At 35.9% G+C, this 19,749-nt stretch overlaps 1 protein-coding gene and 1 long non-coding RNA gene across 3 annotated transcripts in view; one reads left to right on the forward strand and one right to left on the reverse strand.

Annotated features, from left to right (window-relative positions):
* Nucleotides 1-19,749, forward strand: part of LOC129756412 (protein bric-a-brac 1) — a 469,121-nt gene that overhangs the window by 377,139 nt on the left and 72,233 nt on the right. The window lies entirely within an intron of this gene.
* Nucleotides 8,788-10,248, reverse strand: LOC129756424 (uncharacterized). The gene is made up of 3 exons (XR_008739459.1): nt 10,123-10,248; nt 9,882-10,050; nt 8,788-9,195 (listed from the first exon to the last, which is right to left on the reverse strand). It is a non-coding gene; the product is annotated as an uncharacterized LOC129756424 (long non-coding RNA).

Below are 19,749 nucleotides of genomic sequence, written 5' to 3' on the forward strand. Positions count from 1 at the left end.
TTAATCAAATGCATTGTAGATCATCAAAAACATTCCTCATTTTAACAACTTTAAAAATAAAATAGCAACTAGAATGCCAAGTCTTGGCAAATTCTGTAAAAAATTCATGTTCCTTCAAAATCCACAAATTTTCTATCAATATTTTTTTATAAAGGTTCTTTTGAACATTGTAATTTGTTCTTTCATATATGGGAGAAAAAATTACATTATTGTTTTAAGATCATATTGTTATTTTATTATTCTTTTTGAATTTTTTATTTTATTTTTTGCTGTATTGTGGTGAGTATGAGCAATTTTTTTTGTTATTTCTTAGAAATTAACACCGATAACTTCGCATCCTTCCCAATAAATGGAAAATAACTTTTTCGCAGAACATTTGTGCAGAATTGATTTTCCACCTTTGCCAGCTAAAATCCAACTTTTTCAACATTTTTTCACGTTCCTTAAACTAGAGTTTGACAAACTATTCACAAAATTTTCACAATTTTTGCTCTCATACTTACTTAACAGTATAAAATAACCCGTGTCCAGTTTCATGGGTGAACAATTCTTAAAATAATTATCAAAATTTGTTTTAAAATGAATAATATTTTTCCTCCATGTTTAAGAGTTTTTTGTATTTCAATCAAACAAACATCAAGCACAAATCATTATTGCTAACAAATACTGTTGGTTTTTTATCAATTCCTCCCAGGTCCGCGCACAAACCCAAAAAATAATAAATTTTACTGATAAAAAAAATCAAATCAAATCATAATGAAAGTTACAAATCAATTCTTTTTTTTCGGTAATCGGTAAGTCATTAATAAATTTTCCAAAATAATGTTCGTTATTTTGAACTAGAAATTTACTTCAAATGAATTTCTATGCAGTCTAGTTTTCAAATTTGAAACAAATATTTCCGAAATACAGATATTTAAAAAAACTGAATTCTTAAATAACCATCCGATCAGGTTAAAAATTAATCATGATTTATTGTTAGGAGGAAAATGATAATAATTTTTATTTATTATTCATCGTAATATAAAATTCTTTTCTTCATCTTCAACTGATGGGTTAATTGAAAATTTCCGCTGTTCCGCGATTTGTAATGTGAATTTTCGAAATCGGTAAAAAAATCCATTTTGAATTTAGTAGCATTGATTCAATAGTGAATGTTTAAGAAAAATATATTAAATATAATTTCAAGAGTGGCAGCGATCGAAATCAGAGATACAACCTTTTTTATAAAACAAAATTCTTACAGTTGTCAAAATAAAAGGCTTAAAAAGATCATTTTTAAAGTTCCAATTAATAACTTCATGTTCAGTTATATTGACAAGGAAATGGTGGAAAATGGGTGATTTCTTTGATCATCAATAAAAACTGATAAAAATTTAAGTTTTATAGTAAATATTGAAAGCAAATACACATTTAGTAAACTTTGCGAATAAAAATAAGGTTTTACAGTTGCAACTTCGAATCATTTTTTCGAACTTTGTAAAGATTTAATAACAAACAATGATCGATTCAATAAAAATGACTTTTTTTTTTAAAGAAAAGTTTATAAATTTTCAACCGCAGGTTTTGAATTTTAAATTTACAAGCTCTGAAGATTTTTCAACTTTCAATTGAAATATTGGGTCCTGGAAAGAACAGGAGGTCGAAACTATGTTTTTGTTATTAAATCTGTTTCTGATTCGGTTTATTATACTTTATTCAATCAAGGAATAATATTATAATGATGATTATGCATGATATTAAACAGTAAAATTCAACAGTTTTTAAAAAATATGGAAAATATCGTTACAAGAGTTTTTGACACTACTTCAGAAAGTTAAAAAACTTCATTTCAGTTTACAAATTTTTTGAAACCTTAAAAACTATTAGAGTTATGCTTTAAAAAATATTTAAGTTCAATATGGTTTAAAACTTCTTTAAATACTCGTTAAATGAGGAAAAGTAAAGAAATATAAAACTTCCTCAAGTAATTCCTCAAATTATTTGAAGTCTTGAAGAAAGTTGATAATTGATTTAAAACTTTTCTTTTGAAATTTAATGATTTTTTAAGTTTCATAAAAAAGTGCAAACGTTTCTTAAATGAGTTCGACCTATTTTCAAAAGTTATTTTAATAACAAAAGCTGATAGAAAAATTACATATTTAGATTTAGGGTACCCAAATTAGTCGAAATTGCCTTTTAAACCTATGGCAACTCAAAAAATGTAAATTTTTCTGGTTTTGTGTAAATTTTCAAAACCTATTTAAATATTATGATGAGCATTTAGAAGAAAAAGAATAATGAAATAAAATTGATACTGTAATTGATTTCTTGAAAAATATTTCATATCAGCATAACATAAACGATTTTTTTAAATAACATTTTTTGTTATAAAAAAGAGGATATTAGAATTAAGATTTTTTCTGCTTATTCTGTTGACCATTGTGAGATTTTTTTTATGTCAAGTTTTGAATTCCAATGTGAATACTTGATTGATTTGCAATTGAAATTTTCAATTCGTGAACGTCTTATAGTGTCGTAAAATGAAATGTTTCAAGCCTAGGGTGATTTAAGCCTAAGTTTCTCATTAGTACGGTGAAAATTATCGATTTATTTTGTATGTCAGGTTTTTACATTCTAAAAAATTATTTAAGATTGTAGTTTCTACATCCAAAATTAAGCCTTTACTCCAATCATGAGTTCTCAATATTTAAACGCCATCGGCATAAGATGTGAGCGCCAAAGGCGATGATTCGAATTGAGATAACAAAATATACAAAAAAAAATCTTGTTCCTCTCTATCCCATCACAAGATAAAGCAGGATGGAAACAATGAATGAATAAATTGATTCACTCGGTCAATGCTGTGCGTGCGTACGTAAAGCGGCATTAGGAAAACAACAGAGAAAAATACAATTACTTGTTTCAAACCACGGGCAAACAACCTCCGGCCAAGCTGTCCGTGTACTATGTACGTACGTGTGTATGTAAGCAGGAAGTAGGAAAGCAAAAAACAGTTTCTCGTTTCAAATTCCCTTTCCTATCATAAGACAATACTGACAAACCCCTGCCTTTGTCTTTGATGGGAAAGGGATGAGAATGGGAGGGAAATGAGGTGGCAATGGGAAACTAAAACTGTTTTCTATAACCCGCCGGTTTACATACACATGCACAGCTCATCTCAGCTGGTGAGTTTTGCCGTCGGTTGGAAACAAAGTGTGCCGGCGTATCATTAGACAATATCGTTGCTGGCTGATTGTTTCCATGTTTCCATCCTGCTTTGTCTTGTGATAGGATATGGAATATGTTTTATTTAGATTCTTTCAGACATATGCAATGCGGTTGCGCTGGGAAAACAATGCCAGTTATTAGAAAGCTTGTTAAATGCCAGTCTGACATAGAATGTTATACCGATAATTCCACCTCCAAAGAAGTTCATTATTGGAGTAAGTCTAATTTGTGGGTGTAGTAGTCCACATTTCGACACATTTTCGACACATAGTTAGCTCCGACCGGCAATGAAATTTTGCAACCTTTTCAACCTTGGTGTTCATAAAAAACAACGAACAGAAATAACTAAACGACCAGTGTTAAGATTTTGTTCCAAATTTGGCAGCTCGGCTTTCGCGGCTTTACTCTCCTTACAGCAACGTAAAGTATTGGTAAACCGGTGTTATTGCCGGCGATGATGGTTAGTTCAATTACACTTCAAAAGTTCATCCCTGAATAATGGATTCCATCGCATTTATGTACAGACACACACTTTCACACACCCACACACTTTGGGTAGGGCGGTGGGATATGGGGGCGGTTTAGTTTTTCCCGGGTGGCTGGCCATAATACTTGTAATGTTACCTAGATTTGAAAGCTCCACAAGAAGCGAACGTGACGGAATGGGAAATGTTGGTGAAGAAGGAAAAAAACCCTCTCGGAGGAAGGGCACTTGTTATTTTTTCAAACAAATGCTTTATTTCGCAATCATTGTAATTATCATCCGTGAACGCGAATACGTACAAGGTACAGGAGTTTTCCAATTGTTGCCCGAGAAGACGACCGTGTATGCTCGCGAGAAGAGAAATGGTTGAAAAACTAATCAAATGTTTTGAAACAACATGAATCATTCATGCCGAGTCCGCGCTGCTCGAGAGGTGGAAATATAAATCGGGTTGTGTTTTGTTTCCACCGGAGTTTATTTATTTGTATTGCCGTCGATGATTTGAGCTTGTAATTTCGATTGGATCTAATTTTGCCGTTGCAAATTTAAGCTGGAAAGCGAATGTCAAAATTTAGCAGCAGCTGAAGAAGGATACCGGCAGCATTCCCGGTAAAGGTTGGAGGGGAGAGCAAATAAAAAATGAAATGAAATTTTCCTTTTTTTTAATTTTCCTCCCACACTTACCGGTATTCGCATTTTATTTTTAATCACAAGGGCCCTGATTCTGGTTTGGTGGAAGGATGGAGAAAAAGTACTCTGAAAAAAAATTCCAATAAATATTTGATTAATTAGATTTTTTTCGCTCGATTTCGGCATTCATTTGCACCTGCTTCTCTGGGCTGCGATTTTGTTATTCAACGTTGAAAAGGAGTTCATGGGCAAGGGGATATTTCTCTTATTCATTAAAAACTTGAATGCCGAAATGTTATGCAATTTGTGATGTGAGTGACTTCCTCCGGATTGTTATTATTTGTTTGTAAAATTTTATTAATTTAATACAACTAAAGTAGCATTGATCAAGATATTCGCAAAAAACATTGAATGCATTCTTCATTCGAAGGCAAAAACAGAACCTGTATAACGTATAATAAAACTCTTATGTGGCAAATGGATTTTTCCCACTTTCAGGCTTTTGACTGTCAAAGCCTATTTCATTAGGGAATGATAACAAGATTTCATTTTATTCATAGACTTGGAGACTTGCTCTTCACAACTATTTAACAAACGTTTCACCGACCCTCAACCTTATTTTCAATTCATATTTTGCCACAAATCCAGAAATTTCTTACTGAACAACATTTTTAAAAAATCAATGAAAATGTGAGGAATTTTAAATGTAGTTCTCACTACACAAATAGGGAAAAACCTTAGCGTCAATCAATGAACTAATTTTTTTTTCCTAAAGTTTCAGTTGCTTTCGTAAAACGATTTAAAATCCAAGAAATTCTTTAATAATTATTTATCTTTAAAGATTTTCATTTGTTATAAAAAAGTTTTCAGAAAATGGTTTAGCTTAAGGGGGGGGTAGGGTCTAACGGGTATAAAAAAACACCATTTTCACGATTTATTTCTAGAGCTATCGTTCAAACAAATGTATTCAAATTTTTTACATTATACAAAGCATTGTTAAAAGAACATTTAGTATTTTTTTCGTAGAAAAATATTGAAAAATGAGCCGGTGACGGAGCATTTTCGAGGATGCCTTTTAGAAAACAGGATTTGCGGTGGACACTGTATCTCAGCACAGAATCATTTGAAGTAAAAAAATCAGAGCAAAATATTTTTAATAGATGTTTTTCTGGACCCCAACGTTTTTATTTAACTTAAAAATATTTTTATGAAATTTTTGTGCCTGTTTGAAGTAAAAACTACGATTTTTCACTTAAAAATCCGCCATTTTTCACCTCTAAAATCTCCCCAAAGTAAAAAAATCAAAAAAGAAAAACGTTGGGGTCTGGTATTTTATATGTAGAAAATATGTTCCAAATTTGAAAAGAATCGGATAAGTAGTTTTCAAATGACGATGTCCACGGACTTTAAAAATGTGCTTTCGAGAAAAACGCGTTTGAGTTTCTGCTCTTGCTTTCTTGCAGTATTAGATAGGAGGAGATAAAGGCCTATAACTTCTACAGTTTTGATTCAATTGACTTGAAAATTTGACACAACATTCTTGAAATGTTTTACAATAAGAAAATAAAAAATAAAAAATAGATTTTTTGAAAGAGTTAGACCCTACCCCCCCCTTAAGTGTTAATGAGGTTAGTCAAAAAAATTTTTTTTAACAAATACAACAATGGTAGTAAAATTTTGATAATAATGATGGGTTTTTGATAAAAGAAATATACACGAAATAATAATGCATGTTTTAGAAGACTGATCCCAAGCTTTTTCCCTATAAACCATACTGTAGGGTGATTTTATCAGTGGGATGATCTCATGAAGGGTGTCATCGATGATAACGTACACCGATTTTCCACACTGCAGTTGATCATATAATTTACAAGATCTTGGTTTGACAGAAGCAACTTGTTTTTGACTCGATTTCGGTGTCTTCTGCTTTTTATACAGATTGAGGCTCAATCTCACCTTGTTACGATGGAAAGTGCTGAAAAAGTAATTTCTTTTTTTCCACATCCCAAACTGAGGCAGTCTTCCTTCGGCCGTAAGCACGCATGACTTTCTAGTCCAAAGTTTTGTCCACCGGACCCTTTTTTTGTCCACAGCTTCGAATCAAATTTCAAACTCCTCGAATGCTCACTTCTTCTAACTCTGCCACCTGACTCAGCGAAATATTGGGATTATTACACCATTTGTGCACGATATTTTGGGCTTTTTCAAGGAAATGCTTCTTATTTGCACGAAAATTATGAAAAGTGGAGAATACGATACAACGAGTTTTAATTTAAACTGTAAACAGCAATTTAGCAATACTGATCTTCAAAGTTGCATAACACTTTTCAGTTATTTGAATTACAGTTTCATTGTTACATTGTTCAATTCTATCATAATATTCTAGTCTAGATGTAAATTTTTGTTGATTTTGAAGTAATAAAACTCAAAAATATCGAATCAAATCATTAAAAAAAAACAACGTGATTTAGGAACAAAATCCTTCGGCCATTATTACAGCGAAAAATCCACCGATTTCCTGTTGTTTCTATACCTTAGGCATCCTTCATCAATCACCAGCAACATCGTCATTCGCAGTATACTATGTATGAAGGTAACTACCATATCTACATACATATATTACACCCGAGCAGACTTTTATGGCAAAATTATACCTAATTTTGCTATCATGCCTTGAAAGTAAATTGAGGTATCATTTTGCCCGAATAAAGGTGGTACAATGCCAAAATTTGGGTCTCACTTTCCATATACGGATACCTCGATAATCCCAAGTGTAGGTCTCACTGAAACCTTAATGATACCTTGTTTAGCCAACGTTTCAAAACGAGTTTTGAGGGCATAATGATGCCACTTTAAGGTATAATTTACTACCAAAATTAGGCATCGATGTGCTTTCAGAAAAAGATGGCTAAACGAGGTATCAAATTACTTCCTGCGAAACCAAAATTTGATAGAATTGTGCTATTCGTAAACAAAAAAAAAACGCCAAATATTGTCAATGTACCAACATTTTTCGGGAACAATTGAACGGAATTTAGCAAAAAAGGCATGATAGCAAAACTGTGATCATTTTACCATAACGTCTGCTCGAGTTGTTTTCATACACGCAACCACAATAGTAAAATACCGCATCAAGTTATGCAAACAAGAGAGATTAGATGTTAATAAAATTAACTTATTTTCTGCAACTGTTAGTGAATATATAGTACATATATGCGTTAACCGCACATTTTAAACGCCTCAATATATGCAATGAAAACGATCCATAAACACGATTTTAAAACTTGTATACCTAATTGATTTTTTTTTTCGAATATTGAAAAAATTCCTACATCGTTATTAAGACCATTAGATTAAAAGTAGGTTTCAGTACTTAAAAACTATTTTCGATGAAACACGCTTAATCATTATTAAAAATAATGTTTTTGTATTAATTAGGAATAAAATCTTAAATTACAAAAAACTAACCTTAACATGAAAACACGAATTGTTGTATACTCAAAATAAATTTATTTTGTACCCATAGGGGTTTTAGGTGACCAATTCTTACAGCAGAATTTATTCAATCTCAAAGCAACTCTATTGCTAGGAACTTTCTCCATAGTACGGTCTTCAGATTAACTGTTATCAACTGAGGGGCTTGGAACTGTTATCAACTGAGGGGCTTGGGTGCAAGTGCCTAAATGATAGTTTCGAGAAAACGCGCTTCAAAGTTGTGAAGGTGCTCGATTTTTCATATATTTTTCAAATTCAGTTTTAATTCAATAAAAAAAGTGTTGAAAAAAATTATGGAAAATCTAAGTTTTGCACCAGATGTACATTGGAATATGAAGAATCGTTAGGTATACTTAACTCAAAATTGATTATTTGAGGGCCTCAATTATAAATATATAAGATCATATTTTTAACTATTTTTTATGTTACCGATGCTACTTTTTAACAGTTTTGTATTTTTTTTTATCAATTTAACTTATGTTTTGAAAATTTCATAAAAGTCCTGGTAAGATAACACATAACAAAAATGACACGTCGTTTTTTGAAACAACGCTTAAAAGTGACAAAGCTTAGGATGATTTCGAAAAAAATTGGAATCAACAAAATAATAAATATTTCAAAAAACACTCTACGGCGAACCCAGTATCCAGAAGGTGGTGAAGGCTGGCCGGATACGCTGGGCGGGACATGTTGCGAGAATGCCGGATGACTGTCCTGCGAAACAGGTGTTCGCCACGAATCCGGTAGGAACAAGACGAGCGGGGGCGCAACGAGCGAGGTGGTTAGACCAAGTGGAGCGTGATCTGGCGAACGTGGGGTGCCCGAGGAATTGGAGAACGGTTGCCATGGACCGAGTGAATTTTAGGAATTATGTTCGTCAAGTTATGTCTTAAGACGGAATACTATGTAAATAAAATAAATTCAAAAAACACATAATTTATAAAAAAAAACAAATTGCTCCATAAAACATCAAAGCTATGCTTTATTGGAATTTTGTTAATTTGAGACCTTCAACGCAAACCCGTACGGTAATAAAAAATATATAAATATATCCATATCACAAAAACACATTCTGGCCAATTTGTCAATTCTAATAGCTGCTTAAGATTTTTAATGCTTGACTACCCGAGTACAAGATCTACGTAGTACAAGATACGAGTACAAGATCCGTTGACCTGGAATTTCGATTCTATTTTGAAGATATTCTTCCCGATGATGTAGTGACCACTAAAATAGATGTCAGTAACATATTCCCTGTCACTGCTTGAAGTACTCCGGTTTGGACCTCATCGATATATGTAGGTATTCGTCTTGGTTTGATGGTTTCGTCTGAGAGCATCTGGCAGGATACCATGTTCCATGAACTTTGTCCCAATCTGCGTTGGAAAGAAAACAACATGAAAGGCTTCTGATGTGCTGCGATAAAAATTAATAATTCATGTTTTTCTTATTCACCTTTCACTTGATTTAATTTAATAAGACAAGACCGGTTCTTCCCGGTTGTTGAATTGAAGAAATTAGAAAACTATTGAAAAACTGGATTTTGCCAGGTTTTGTAGAAGAAAAAATGACTAGATTTCCCCTGTCCGGATAGGGCAGAAGAATCCCTAGCAAGCTTAAGATAAACTATTTCCGAAATTAGCTTTCTTCGCATTAGGTTCCGGTTGCAGTTTTTTTGGTTGCCACAATGAGTTACGGCCCCCAATTTTTCGAACACAGCGATTTCTTGCATCAACCATAAAGCCTAGGCCATACTCAGCAACTTGAACTGTGATTTCGGTTGCTGAGACTTGTTGCATCTCATCAAATGTAAACCTAAACAAGTCACAGCAACCGAAATCGCAGTTCGAGTTGCCGAATGTGGACGAAGTGCGCAAACGTTGCGTTCAGTCTAGATTAAGCTAACATTTTTTGCCATTTTTTTTAAAGTTGTATAAGTATAACTATTTAAATTTAAAAAGAATTGATTCGCTCAGCAAAATAAAAATTGAGATTCGAAAAATTCAACGGACAGCCTAGATACTTTGGCATTTTTAGACTAGGACTAAGACAGTTTACGTACCTGTGATAACGACGAATTGTGCTGGATGTTTATCAGGTTCTGTCATTTTAGAAATCACCTTATAACCAGAACCTTCAGTTTTTGAATCACTAGGTGAGATGGATCCTCGGTTACCCCAAGAAGTTTTCACACAGTTGCTGCTCAGCTGAACCTAACCGAGTAGGACCTCCTACGGCGAGCGGAGTGATCGAAGAAATAACAGAAAATCCGAATCAATTTTCAATACAAGCATGCTACTCACCTACGGAATACGACGGAAGCTTATTTTTCGCATCCGGTGATGCTTAATTTCCGGAAAATTAAACATCCTAAATAGGTATCGCTGCACCTTGCCGCCTGTTAGATCGGATCACAACACTTGTTTGTTTACTTTCTATAGAAGATGATTTTATTGTTGGACCAGTGACCAGTGTATATATGTCCAATGCGTTTATTTCGTTGTTTGGTAAAGAATACATCGTACAATCATATGATGCGTTGGGTAATAATGTGAAATTAACAATAACACCTTATAGCTATTGAAATGTATGAATCGGTATATGTGCTTCAGTTACACGGTTACACAATTAGCTCAAGTATTCAGCAAGGGCACTCGTTTGTTCGATAAGTAGTTTTCTTAGTTAGTTCAATTTTTGCATCAGTGATCAGTTAATAATTAAATAATATTTACAATTTGACTTAGCTTGAATAATTCGTGTAGCTGGACTACTAAAACGAATTCCAAAGCTTTTTATTTATTTACCATAAAGAGACTATATACAAAGAGGCGCAGTGTGATCCCTTTTGAAATAATAAGCTTGCAACCCTGCTGTGGGGCTGCATTTAAGACTGCTTGGTTTTGCTCGATTGGAATGACACTGACAGAAAATCTAAAATTCCAACCGTGATATTTCGTCGCTTTGTTTACTATAGGCTCATTAATTTACCATATTGTAAAATTGCATGACTTTATGTTTAAAAAATTACTACAAGGTTTTCTATTTCACATGAACTTCTAATTTAAGGGAATTTTAACAAAGAAAACTTAAATTTAATGTTATGATGATTATATAAAAATAAAGGTGTTTTCTTAGAAACACCATCACGTATAAACGGGCGGTCGGAATGAAGTGAAATTTAGTATCCAAGGGTTTTTCGGGTCAGAGGTAGTTTGAAAAATAGTCCCATGAATCTTACTTTTTATGGGAGGGCTCCTATACAAAATCAAATTAAAGTGGATTTCAACTCGAACAATTTTAAAGCGCTTTTCATACAAATTTTTTACGAAGTTTACCAAGTCAGCTAGTCTATATATATAAAAAGCAATTATCTGTATGTTTGTTTGTTTGTTTGTTTGTTTGTCCTCTATAGACTCAGCCGTCTTAAGAGCTAGAGATCTGAAATTTGGCATGGATGCTCATTAGGACCAGGAATGATGAAAAATGTTTTTAGATTTTTGGACGACCCCTTCTGAAGGGGGTCGTCCATACAAGACAAATATTGTTTTCACGTTATTGACGTTATTTTCCGTCGGATTGTGATGAAAATTTGCACATGAGCGTTTTGAGAGACGAGCAATCGATTGCAGTTATCAAATTTAGGGTCAGGGGTCGGCCAAAGGGGTCGTCCATATCAACTGATTAATGTTTTTGCGATATTGACGTTATTATACACAGGATTGTGATGAAAATTTGCACATGAGTGTTTTGAGAGACGAACAATCGACTACCGTTATCAAATTTAGGGATAGGGGTCGGCAAAAGGGGTCGTCCATATCCACTGATTTATGTTTTTGCAATATTGGCGTTATTATACATCGGATTGTGATGAAAATTTGCACATGAGCGTTTTGAGAGACGAACAATCGATTACAGTTATCAAATTTAGGGTCAGGGGTTGGCCAAAGGGGTCGTCCATATTCACTGATTAATGTTTTTGCGATATTGGCGTTATTATAAATCGGATTGTGATGAAAATTTGCACATGAGTGTTTTGAGAGACGAGCAATCGATTACAGTTATCAAATTTAGGGTTTGAGGTCGGCAAAAGGGGTCGTCCATACCCACTGATTAATGTTTTTGCGATATTGGCTTTATTTTACATTGGATTGAGATGAAAATTTGCACATGAGTGTTTCGAGAGACGAGCAATCGATTACAGTTTTCAAATTTAAGGTCAGGGATCGTCCATATTCACTGATTAATGTTTTTGCGATATTGACGTTATTATACATCGGATTGCGATAAAAATTTGCACATGAGTGTTTTGAGAGACGAACAATCGATTACAGTTATCAAATTACGGTCAGGGGCTGGCCAAAGGGTTCGTCCATATCAACTGATTAATGTTTTTGCGATATTGGCGTTATTATACATCGGATTGTGATGAAAATTTGCACATGAGTGTTTTGAGAGACGAGCAATCGATTACAGTTATCAAATTTAGGGTCAGGGTTTGGCCAAAGGGGTCGTCCATATTCACTGGTTAATGTTTTTGCGATATTGGTGTTATTATACACCGGATTGTGATGAAAATTTGCACATGAGTGTTTTGAAAGACGAGCAATCGATTTCAAGTTTCGAATTGCGGATCAGAACTCGGCTGAAGGAGTCGTCCATACCCAACTTTAATGTTTTTGCGATTTTGACGTTATTCTACATTGGATTGAGATGAAAATTTCCGCATAGGAGTTTTGAGGGACGCTCTTTCGCTTTCAGGTTTCAAACCTTGACTCAGGGGTCGGCAAAAGAGGTTATTATCTGTTCACTGTTTTTACGATATTCTCTTGATTGAGCATAGAATTGTAATGAAGATTGGCACATGGGAGTTCAACAGAAAATATATTTGATTTCAGGTGTCAAGTTTTGAATCGTGGTCAAAAAAAGGCCGTCCATGTTAGTTGCTCACTGTTTTCGCGATATTGTCGTGATCATGCATCGGATTGAGATGAAAATGTTCAGATGAGGGTTATAAACTATGAGCAATTGACTCCAGGTAGCATGTTCCGTGTCAAGGGTCGGCGAAAGGGGCGTCTATATTCACTGATCACTGTTTTCAAGTTCCTGACGTTATTTTACATATAATTTGAAAAGAAAAAATGGCACAAGGGCAGTTTTGAGGAACGTAAAATTGGTTTCAATTATCGAATTTCGGGCCATGGGACAGAAAAAGAGGGTTTCATTGAAAGTTCAGTGTTTTGTGCAATAAATTTGTTGGAGGCAGTTAATTGATACCAATTTAAGTGTGAAGGTCAAGCAAAAGAGTCGTGCACACAAACAAATAGTACATGTTTCTGCCATAATGTCTAGATTTTGCAACCGATCGAGAAGAAGACACTCTCACATAAATTTTAATAAAAAGCCAATCAACCGTTTAATTCGAATCCCAAGTAATAGTGATAGTAGCGACTTTAAACACTGTTGAATTTTTTCCCCAAAATTGTCGAAAGAATGTTTCGAATTCATTTTCTAAACTCATTTTGACGTACTAATGATTTTAAGCGAAACGAAGTTCGTACGGGATCAGCTAGTTTTAAATAAAACAAAACCAAACTTGTGCGTAGTGTTTTTAGTATTTTTAATGTGTTTACATTTTCCAGCCAAAAATTTCTGTCATTTCCACATTATTCACACCTCTTGTTTGTTGGTCCCAATTTGATGTTCTATGACATTTAATTCAACGACATTTAAATAATATATTGTCTGTTTAATTATTAGTTTGTATTTGGAATAAGCAAAAATAAAAATTAATAATGTAAAATCATGATACTGGTAATGACTGAATTCGTTGCTTAATTTAGCTGTGTATCCCAAGAACATATTTTGTAACTTAGTTAATGACTAGAAAAATAAAATGTTTCATTAGACAACACGTACTTGAGAGACCCAGAATTGTGTCATTTGTTGTAAGCGAAAACTTAGCGCTTTTGCATCCTTCTACATTTTTACTTTGGGACTGCAATAGGAGATCTCACTTTTATGCTCTTTTGTTATAAATGAAACTTTAATGATGTCTTGTTTTGCTATCTCGGAGAAAACAATACCAAATAATGCTTTCATCTTGGTCTCAAAGCCATTTTTTGATTTGGCAACGATAGCTCATTTTGGTTACTGTTTGCTATCGATTCAGGCACCAAAGTCTACTCGGGATATCAAATCATGCTACCATTTAGATCTCACTTTTCTGCTATATCGTAATAAATGAAACCTTAATAATGCCTTGTTTTGTTATCTTGGAATGAGCGAAACCAAATAGTGCTTTCATTTTGGTCTCAAAGCCTTAATCAGGTATTGATTTGCTATCATATTTCGACATATTGATGCTTCAATGAAACCTTATTTTGCCATCGGGGAAAAAGGGATACTAAATTGTGCTGTCATTTTGGCATTGATAGCTCATTTTGGTTACTGTTTGCTATCGTTTCAGGCATCAAAGTCTGCTCGGGCATACTATCAGCCTGACACCTCTCCTCGTCTATGACGGGAGAACGCATTAGTTTCCCATTTTATTTGCCCCATAAAAATAACATTGTCATTACACTATTTATAAAATTAATTATTTATGACGCTAAACACGCGATATTTATTAGCCCCGTTGCGTTGTTGTTGTTGTTGTTGTGGTCTGTTGTTGTTGCCTATCAGGAAGGTGCCTCCGGGACAGGTCCACCAACAAAGACGTACGCACGTGGTCTTCGCACGCCTGCCTGCCGCGGGCTGTCATGAAAAATCATCATCAAAAAACCGGATGACAACTTTGCAAACCAGGTGGGCATTATGGCTTTGTGTGTGTCTGTGTGTTTCGATAGATACCTATAAATGACAATGCTACATTATGGTGACATGATTGCGTTATCTGCGTTTGTCAAAGGATCCGGTCTCGTTTGATTTAATATGCCATTCAAAACTTATTAAAATGCCGTTTCGAAGAATGCAGGAGCCGACTAAGTACTAATTTCAGGTTGAAACCGCATAATTAAATAAAATATAAGTAACTTTTGAGCTTACATTGTATGTCAATAACTACATAAGAAAAAAAAAGTCATTCTGAAGTCATTTGAAGGCACCGTTCGATAGAAAATGTAGAAATAACTTCTCCTTGTGAAAGTTTTTTAGCAGGTTTAGCTTGATTTTTTTAAAGACAAATAATGGCCGGGTTTGAAATTTGAAATATTTCTTTTGTCACATAGAGTTGAAAAATCACGAAGTTGAAAAGTTGCATATTTTGCAAAAAAATGAAAAATCAAGTTTATTTCAGATCGAAAATTTAAAAAAAAAACTCAAGAACAGAAGGTTATTTATTTCCGTCTTCTGCAGTTTGACTTTCGCACTTTCAACTGTTTGAATTTTTTAAATTACCTTAAACTTTATTTATTCCCTCCTTCGACATATTTTGATTTCGGCATAAGGCCGTTAGGTCATGAGGCCGTCAGGACACGAGGCAGTCAGGTCGTGAGGGTGTCAGGTCATGAGGCAGTCAGATCGTGAGGCCGTCATGCCGTGAAGCCGTCAGGTCGCAAGGCCGTCAGGCCATAAGGTCATAAGGCAGTCAGGTCATAAGGCCGTCAGGTCGTTAGGTCGTTAGGTCGTTAGGTCGTTATGCCGTTAGGTCGTGGGGTCGTAAGGCCGTCAGGTCGTAAAGCCGTCAGGTCATAAGGTCGAAAGGTCACCAGGCGTAAGGTCGTAGGGGCATAAGCCCTTAAGGTGTTTGGCCGTCAGGTCGCAAGACCGTCAGGTCGCAAGGCCGTCAGGTCGCAAGGCCGTCAGGTCGTTAGGCCGTCAGGTCGTTAGGCCGTCAGGTCGTTAGGCCGTCTGGTCGTAAGATCGTCAGGTCGTAAGGTTGTAAGGCCGTCAGGTCGTGAGGCCGTCGGTCGTAAAATCGTAAGGTCGTAGTGTCATAAGGCCGTCAGGTAGTAAGGCCGTCAGGTCGTAAAGCCGTAAAATCGTAGGGTCTTAAGCACGTAAGGTCCTAAGGCCGTCACGTCGCAAGGCCGTCTGGTCATAAGACCGTCAGGTTGTAAGGCCGTCAGGTCGTAAGGCCATCATGTCGTAAAGCCGTAAGGTCGTAATGCCGTCATGTCGTATGGCCGTCAGGTCGTATGGCGGTCAGGTCGTTAGGCCGTCAGGTCGTGGGACCGTAAGGTCGTAAGGACATCAGGTCGTAAGGCTTTTAGATCGTAAGGCCTTAAGGTGTTAGGCCGTAGGTCGTTAGGCCGTCAGGTCGCAAGACCGTCAGGTCGCAAGGCCGTCAGGTCGTAAGGTTGTAAGGCCGTCAGGTCTTAAGATCGTAACCCGCATACGAAAAAACTCTACCTCAAATAATCAAAACGATATTTGAACAGCTCCTGCAACTGTGACTGTTTATATAAACATAGCTGTTGGGTACAACTATGCAAATCAAATAAATAAATTTTAAATAAAACGATTCAAACCAAGCATCCACGTTCATATGAAAAGTCACGTTAATGGTGAGTTCAGCTGAATGGTTTGAACAATTAACCAACGTTTTTCATCAACCGTAAAAATCATCTCGAACGATTACTGTTAACCAGGGGTGTCAGGTGTCCTGATTTTTCAGGATTTGTCCTGATTTTCGAGAGGTCGTCCTGATTTTTCAGAAACGCTTGAATTGTCCTGATTTTTGAAAAATGACCTTCGAAATGTCCTGATTTGTACTGATTTTGTAAAAATATCTAAACTATAACTAAATTTATTGTTAAATGGTAAGAAAATCAATCAAATCTTTAATAAAATAGTTTAACCAGTTTAACCTTTGTTAATCTTTGGTTCAAATGATATTTAAATAATGATTTTCGATATTATCTTCAGGCCAGCCAAGGTTCTTCTAACTTTAGTTGCATAACTTGAGGCGCCACATGCACATTTATTTCGCCTTCAGTTATGCAATCTAAGCACAGATGCATGTTATTTTCATCAATTTAGTGGTGTCCTGAAAAATCCTGATTTTTTTCCTCGTGGTGTCCTGATTTTTGCCAAAACTACCTGGCACCCCTGCTGTTAACGTCCATATACAATTCTGACACCTCAAATTTCTGGATGGCAGCCAGGTGCCAGGTGGTTTTGTCAAAAATCAAGACAACGCGAAGAAAAAATTAAGATTTTTCAAGATACCTAAAAATTTATGGAAATTATATGCAGCTCTTCATAGATTGCATAAACAAAGGCGAAATACAGGTGCTCTATCTGCCCTAATCTATGCAACAGTTGTTTGGCTGGAATACAGCTCATATAGAAAATCACCATTTAACTATATATCATCTGAACCGGAGATTACCATCGGATAAAAACGACTTTTACTTGTTTTATCACAGTTTTGTTCAAAGTTCTCATAGTTCGATTACAAATGCTATTATAATTGAGAATTTTTTTTGAAGTCAAATTTCCAAAAATCAGGACAATTCGAGAGTTTTGAAAAAAAAGGACGATCTCTCGAAAATCAGGACAAATCCTAATAAATCAGGACACCTGGCACCTCTGATGGCAGCTGTCATGCAGTTTCGAAAGACGAAGAAAAAGAATAAGAAATTGGAGAATTTGATTTTGGTGTTCGGTTTGAAACCAAACAGCAACTCGAACGAATTTTTGATGCTGAATATCAAGAATTCTTGCGAAATTGCTGTTGAATCTGTCTCAATGGACCACAAAGCCGGTGCATCGAAGGGTGAACTAAGCACAACTCAACAGTTAGGCCAAAAAATGCATAATATTTCAGGTGAGTGTGTTTGTTTTTCTATTTTCGCCTGCTTATGGGGTAGCCAAACATCATTTTTCCAATTTCCTTCATGTTTCTGACTGTTTCGTTTTTCATTTCATTTTAGTGTCGCCGAATGCAAGTTTTTTATTCAGCCCGAGTTCCCCGACCGTGGGGGATGCCCTTGCTGGTGTAGCGATTGGCCCTGCAGTGCAGATTTTGGACCAAATGCCAATATCTATGCTCACATCATTCGCCATTGAAAATAGATAAGCTACGCAAGGTGAATCATAGAAATAATTAAAAAGATCCTGATAGCAGTAAGTGTAAGTTAAAATGGAAAAATAAAATGTAGATAAAGTGAAATCGAATAACTTTATATGAAATCCGAAAACTCTGAAAAATATTCCCTTTTGGTGCATCCGCCATTAACGGTTCCCATAACCATCAGTACAACGCTGGAAGAACATTTTGTGGAATCGTGATATAACTATTGTTGTAAACGTTCAGTTTCAAGCATACTTCAAGGAAACTATAACGATAACTGTTGTAAGTTCTAAATATGTTTCCATAAGCGGTTTTGGGACGGTTTCTTAACTGTTTGTATTACAGTTCTTCCATATAAGTGTTTTAACAGTTTTTAACAGTTACATAACCTAACAACATATTTAAAATACAGTCATTTTGGAATTCACGATTCAAGCGATGTTTTTCACAGTTTCAATAATCGTTTGCTTAACTTTTATTTACGCTTCATAAAATCGTCGATAGACTATTTCAGAAATCGTTTGGTTACAATCCATATTTATGCGGGAAGGCTGTCAGGTCGTATGGCCGTCAGGTCGTAAAGCCGTCAGGTCGTAAAGCCGTCAGGTCGGGAGGTAAGGCGGTCGTAAAGCCGTAAAATCGTAGGGTCTTAAGCACGTAAGGTCGTAAGGCCGTCTGGTCATAAGACCGTCAGGTCGTAAGGCCGTCATGTCGTAGGGCCGTCATGTCGTAGGGCCGTCAGCTCGTAAGGCCGAAAGGTCTTTAGGCTGTAAGGCCGTAGGGTCGTTAGGCGTAAGGTCGTAAGATTGTAAAGCGTAAGATCGTTGGGTCATAAGGCCATAAAAAGTCGTAAGGCCGTCAGATCGTAAAGACGTAAGGTCTTAATGTCATAAGGTCATAAGGACGTAATGTCGTAAGACGTAAGGTCGTTGTTGTTCGTTGCTTATGTTTTTTGTAGTCACGGGCTCGCAAGGCCCGCAGCTAACCCCACTATCACGCAGGAGGACAGTCTTGATGTTGCTGTTTTGGGTCTCGAACACCACCAGGACGTTGTTGCACTACGCACGCCGCCCCTGACATGGAGAACAGACGCGTACGAAGCCCCCTAACTCAGTTTGCATGCGACCAAAGCATCTACCGGGGTTGGGTACCCGATCTCCGCTAAGGTTGCTCGTACCCCAACTAGCACCACGGGTAGGTAGAGAATCGGAGTTGCAGACAAGAGGTGATATGACCACTACCCGAAGGTTGGGTGTATGGGGTCTCGAGTTGCACATTGTCTACCGTTCACTAGCCAAAGGCGTAAGGTCGTAGAGTCATAAAGCCGTAAGGTCGTAAGTCATGCCTTAAAACCGTATGGTCTTAAGGCTGTAAAGCCTTTAGATGCTAGGATTGTAAAATCGTAAGGTCTAAAGGTAGTAATGCCTTAAGGTCGTTAAACCGTAAGTGCATATGGCCGCAAGGAGACCGTCAGGTTGTGGAGCCGTAAGGTCGTAAGGCCATAAGGTCATAACGCTTCAAAATCGTAAGACTGTAAGGTCATAAGATCGGAAGACCGCAAGGTCGTAAGTCCGTGAGGCTGTAAGGTCAAAAGACTGTAAGGTGCCGATGTCGTGGATAAGGCGGTCATAAGGTCGTGAAGAACTAAAATCGTAAAGTCGTAAGATCATAGAGCTCTAATTTCTTAAGGCCGTAATGTCTGAAGACCGTAATGTCTTAAGATTTTAATGTCTTAAAACCATAACGTCTAAACGTAAGGGTCGTTAGGCTGTAGAGCTTTAAGATTGTAGTTTTAAGGTCGAATGGTCGTATGATCTTAAGGCCGTAAAAAGGTTAGCTCGTAACGCTGCAAGGTTCTAAATTTGTGTAACTCTAAGGTCGTAAGATCTAAAATCGAATGATGATCAAGTTGTAT

Source organism: Uranotaenia lowii, chromosome 3, assembly GCF_029784155.1.
Source record: "Uranotaenia lowii strain MFRU-FL chromosome 3, ASM2978415v1, whole genome shotgun sequence".
NCBI classification, from domain to species: domain Eukaryota; kingdom Metazoa; phylum Arthropoda; class Insecta; order Diptera; family Culicidae; genus Uranotaenia; species Uranotaenia lowii.